This window comes from Tyto alba, unplaced genomic scaffold, assembly GCF_018691265.1.
Source record: "Tyto alba isolate M040663 unplaced genomic scaffold, T.alba_DEE_v4.0 Super-Scaffold_45, whole genome shotgun sequence".
In the NCBI taxonomy this organism is placed as follows: domain Eukaryota; kingdom Metazoa; phylum Chordata; class Aves; order Strigiformes; family Tytonidae; genus Tyto; species Tyto alba.
The window spans coordinates 2,232,171-2,238,170 of record NW_024881321.1 but is presented as its reverse complement, the minus strand read 5'-3'; positions in this window follow the sequence as shown (position 1 = coordinate 2,238,170).

Below are 6,000 nucleotides of genomic sequence, written 5' to 3'. Positions count from 1 at the left end.
TTCAGGAGTCCAACAAACACCAACCTGGATTCAGTGGGCTTAGCGGTTTTTCTCCTTTACATGAACATTTCATTGAACCAGGAAGGTTTCCTGCCAGGTGTGGGTGGAAAAGCTCTCAGTCTGTTGGTCTTGAAAGCAAAAACATGTCTTTCATGTCACCAGGCACTGTATCAGAGCCCACAGTGGCTTGCAGGGTATTACTGTGCATCGTGGCAGTGAAGACAATAGAACATCCTGTGAAGTAACAGCCTTAGCAAAACACCACAAGAGAAAATTGTGAAAAACACACTTCTCTGTTCCCTTTTTTACGCAGACTTTTGGTTAGAAACACAGACATACTGGATCTGAAATCGCTTTCTCTTGTGATTTGGCTTCTTTTTAAGCCTCAAACCATTTAAAGCTCCACTCCCCTCCCTCAAGCCCTGTTGAAGCTTGATGTGGGAGAACGTAAGCTTTTTTTCCTACTGCTTTCAGTCACTGTCTGACATATTCTGAATGCGCCTTGATGTGTCCGCTGCTTTTAATATTGCTGGCTAACACGAAGCACTCGATTTGTTCCCTCCTACTGACACACATAATTTGTATTTCTGTAGAGAAATATTGCTGTATTTTGCAGGGAGATTACATGGGAGAGCAACGTAACAATCTCCATAAAGTTGCTGCTCGGTACTGACTCAGTCAGTTTTCCTATGGCATTCCATACTTACAGACTGGGGCATCTTGCATGTTAAGTATTATATTAGTAGACCTTGACACTTGCAAGCGGGAAGCTTGTTCTTGCAGTTGCTGCTTTGAAGCTGATGGAAACTTTGTTTATCCTCTTAAATTTATTAGTGCCTGTCTTCAGTGCTCTTTGGGACACCGCACTGTTGGAAGCGTAACCTCAGGAATGGGACTTGGTATTGAGGTGCTGCAGCCTGCAGGAACAAAATGGTATTTTTTTGCAATTTTTTTGTGAGAGGCATTGTGCCTACACCAGGCTGGGAAAAGGCTTTTTACCAACATACACCTCCCGTGTGTTTTCAGGTATGTGCAACATCCTTTACTACTCCCTGGTCTAGGTCCACGTGCAGCCTTGCTATATTTGAAGTTTATTTCATCTCCCTCAAAGCTAGCTGAACTCTGTGGGTGGGTGAAATGATTCCTTTAATGTCTACTATGTTTATGGCTGAAGCAACATCATTTTACTGTCTCTTGGGATGGATGATGCTCTATGAAGAGAATGATCTGCCAGCAGTTCAGGGTAGGTATTGATCAGCTACATTGCTCACCCATGCAGACCTTTGCTGGGCTATCAGTATGAAAACAGGAAACGATGTGGGAAATGTTAATAAAACTTGACAACAACAGCCCCAAATGTGTTTGATCCACTATTTAAGTGTACATAACTATTACAGGATGAGGAAACAGGAAATATGCTGAGGGGGAGGAGATGAGAACAGAGAACTGTAAAAAGAATAAAAAGACTGAAGTTGAAAAATTACAAGTCACCCTTTCTAAGTCAGCTGGCATGCACGAGGCGTTCATCACAGCACACAGCTCCTCACTTATGTGTTACACATGTAAAGCCCAAGGAGCAGGAATTGAGGTCCTTCAGCAGTAAATTCTATCATGGCACTGAATATGAGACTAAGTTAATGCCAAAAAGAAAAACTCCAAATGGAAAAAAGAGAAAATAGTTATTTCCAAGCAAGGGTTTTCAAATTTTCAAAAACAAATCAGCTCTCTGTGGTTTCTGTTTCTTCAGAATCTTCATTTGCCCACAGCCTTGAATAAATGAAATGTCACAGTGCTACTCCTATTCAGGGGTGTTACCATTTCATGACCACTTTTTTCTCTCCTCACATCCCCCACCCACCACCCCACATTCTTCCATAAGTAACTGAGTCAGAAAAAAAAAAAAAAAAGCACACCAGCACACTGTTTTTTCTGCTGCATTTTATTGCAGTGGGTTCTCTGCCCTTTTCTCTTGATGTTTGCATGATGAGCTCCCTAGTAACCCACTTTAAAGTGTTACTGAATGAAATTTAGCAAATGTGTTAATTTGAAAGAACTGTTCAGGGGAAAAAAAAACCCGTATTGATTTGGATGTAAGAACAGCAAATGCTTCCCTTATGTCACCTTTCATTAACAACATTCAAAGCATTTTAAACACTTGAAGTCACAATTCACCATTTGTAGACAAAGAAACTGGGCTCCAGAGCTAAAGTTGTTTGACAATTAATAAACTGATTGTGGAGTTCAGGTCTGCTGATTTTTAGCCCCTGGCCCATCTCCATTAGATTTTCTGTGACAAATACACTGAAAGGAACCATTTTCTAATGTGCAGGACACTCATTATCTTCTTGAAAACAGGGAGCAAACAGGTTGCACGCTTCCTTCTTGTCATGGGCCTGCACAAACTAATGGGGCTTCGTGCCTTCAAGAGAGGGGACAGAAAGGAGATGCCCCTGTGTTGGGAAAGCAAGGAAAGAAGGGTTGTCCAGGGGGCCAAGTGCAAGAGCTTCCAAGGTGTGGAAGCAAAGGAGATTGCTAAGTGTCTTCTGGTGCTTGGGGCCTCGCGTAGGATTCATCTTCCCAAGCCTGGACGTTTGTCTTACCGCCCGAGTCGCACCTAAGACAAGTCAGATACATCACCCTGAAGTGATAGATCAGATTCTGGGCACCCACTGCAAAGGGTAGCAACCTCGGATTTCAGTGGTTCAGCTTCTGAATTTTGAAGGGCAGACTATTGGCTTTTGTCTCTCCCCTTGAGGAGAAGCCTGCTCAGGGAGGAAGAGGATGGAGGTGCGAGGGGTCTTCCTTGCAGGCAGAGCTGCCCTGTGACACAACGGCCTATTCCTCGCTATTCTAGGTTTAAAATAACCTTTTGCCTTCTGCTAGTTGGGCAGACACACCGCGGGTCTGGCAGGAGCAGTCTGTCTTTGAGCTCTAACATGCACTTTCTTCGGGAAGGTAAGTAGATGAATGTGGCGTTACTACTTGGCAACCCAGTCAAGACGTAATGACCGCCACAGCTTGGACACATCGACGTACTTGCTCCGTTCCCTGTGATTTTCATTTTTTGGCTTTACGGGCAGTGGGTCGGGCCGGGCCCTGTTTAAGCATCTGACTCACACAAGCGTGAGCTCTGCTGTGTTGTTTCACGGAGACAACCCCTTTCGGTGGCAGCGTGTCGCTTGTTGATGCAGCTATGACAGCCTGACATGTAAAGATTTAACGAAGCCATGTATTAAACTGCTCCTGCAAAACTTGCTAAGCGTCGTGATGTGCTTGTTTGTTTTTTTTTTTTGAAACTATTTTAGTGGAGGTTGGGACAAATGCAGTATGACAACTCTCGATAGCTATGTTAGGCTAAACACATGCTCGTGCCTTTGAGTCTGTATGAGTAAGTGTGTACGTACATATGCACACATACACACAATTGTGTCTGCCCTTCATCTGATGTTGAAGGTTTGCCCTGTTTAAACTGCAGAAGTCTATTGTTTTTAGTCTTTAAAATGCCCCTCCCTTAGGGCCATGATATCATTGCCTGGCATCCCATGAACTTCCTCCAAAGTGCTTTCATGCCCTCTTATGTTAGACAGAATTACGAATTGTCAAGTTTACTCATAAGTGGAGTGAAATATCACCTGCATATCGGCCTGTCATGCTGGAGACAGTGTGGCTGGTGATGAGTCCCCTTTTCATCATCTCCCAAAGACAGGAAAGATAATACACAGTCACCTATTATGAAACAGGCTTTTTATAGAGGATGATTTCTCTGTGATGCAGTCTTATTGTGTGTGTTTAACTCTGGGTAGTGATATTGAAATCAAAGTAATCTCATGGCTGATGTAATGCCTTGGTGCCCTTCTTCAAGATTGGCTGTAAGCATGAGAGCACTTCCACTTGTCTTTTTTTTTTTTTTTTGAAAGGCAAAGAAAGCAATATCCAGTTTGACAAGTGAGCCATCTTTTACCTCCGTAGTCCAGTTCATTGGTCTCCAACTTTCTCCACCATTTTTAGGCTCTTCTGACCATTTCAATAACTGTGAACCTGGGCAGCTAGCAGCTGGTGTTTGCGGTTGCCTTGGGAAGGCACTGGGAGCTGAGAAACATGGCTAACACTGTATGTCCTCATGAGCTTTTAGAGGGAAGTCTTGTTTATTGATGTAGGAAAAAAACCCCCAAAAGTTAAGTGCGGGTGGATTACACACCAGTGGTATGGCTGAGGCAGCCACTGGTGCCAACAGCAGGAGGAAAAGGTGGTGTAGAGACCGTAACAAGGAGCGATGGGTGGAGAGGGATGACACGTGCAGGATGCAGAGTGAGGTAATTCTTTCCAGTTGTCCTTGGTCCTCTTTTTTTTTTTTTTTTTTTTTTTTTTTTTTTTTTTTTTTTTTTTTTGTCATGGTGCTTTCCCAGCAGCAGTCTCTTCTTTGAAACTCTTTGCCTCCCATTTTCAGATAGAAAACCACAATGGAGGATGGCAGTTTCAGGAGCATCATGTGCTGCTTTACTTGTGAACAGAGGGACTGAATAGCTTGGATTATGTGATTTAAAAAGCAAACCAACCCAAACCCCACCAAAGCAAGCTGTGAAAAACTCCTAATGTAAATGGAATTTTTCTGAATGGGAGCAATAATGAATGTTTAGCTAAAGGGACCTTCTATGAACACTATCCTCTCTCTGAGCATCTGTGTATTAGAAAATGAGACTGGATGTAAATGAGCCAAGCAAGTGCTGGTTGTGGAAAACTGGCATGTAGATGAGCAATTGGCAGTGACAACATACAAATCCTGGGGGAGGTGAATAAGTTATAAGGCTTAGCTTTGAGGGACACAGACTAGGTCTGTGGAGGTACAGAAGATAACTCATGTGCACAGCCTATTGCCAGGGTCAGCTCAAGAGGTCGCAGTGGAATATAATTTTCAACAGTGTGCAAGACTTTACAGGCAGAAAAACCCAACCCCATGGCACAACACAAACTATAAACCACTGACTGATGGAGAGCTTGACCTCAACAGTCTCCTTTCATGTCAAAAACCTCATAGCAGTGAACATTTGGCTGTGCTAGCCTGATGCACACCAGCAGTGATAATGCATGGCTCTAATGCGGTGACACAGGCAGAAGAGACCCCAGTATTAAGGCAATCCTTCCTTTCACTGCTTGCTAGGGTTCAAACACAGAATGCAAAAGGGACAAGGAGCAGGACAAACCTAAGAAAAATCCAATTTAAGTGTGACATTCCTCATGTCAGAGCATGGTGGCTGGTGCAGTCTTCTCAGAGGCTTTACTCTCGCAGTTATGCAGGAGCAAGCTGGTGGCATGTGGCAGTGCCCCCTCAGGTCCCCATGTCCTCCCTACGCTGCAAGGGAATGAGGAAAAATGTATTTTTTCCTCCTTCCTTTCAGAGCCACCACTGCCTGGGCTGCGCTGTCTGGGATGGCAGCGTGTCGCCTTGCCGTGGTGGCTGGTGGCTTGGTGTGAGATGGCGACTCTTTGTTCGTGTGCAGAAACAGGTCACCGTGGTTAACCACGCTGACTCCTTCGGGTGCAAACACTTCTTCCTGAGCTTATACGTATTGATCTCCTCTGTGGCATCAGCAGGACGGTATGTAGGAGGCAAGACATGCTGACTTCAGTCCTTTAAACTTCTGACAAAATTCTGCATAAGGAAACTCTGTGTGTGTAGAGGTGAGAAGTTGCTAGAGGCAGGCACCGACCTGTAGAAATAAATGGCCACTTGCCAGCCCAGCAAACGATGGGGCTTAAGAAGTGCCCTGTTCAGTGTAGGGCACGTCTTGGGGTGGGGGTAAAAAGACTCCAGGAAAAAGCAGGAAATATTTTTGAGACGGTATTTCACTACCAAACCTTTTCAGGAGGTCCAGGAGATTCCTGTGCTGCTCCATGTGTTTTAACCAGAAGAGCCATAAGTGAACCGTGCAGTGGCCCTGGGCTCTGTAGACAAACCTGAGCGATACGAGGCGTTTCTGGTAACTGGGCTCCAACAACCTG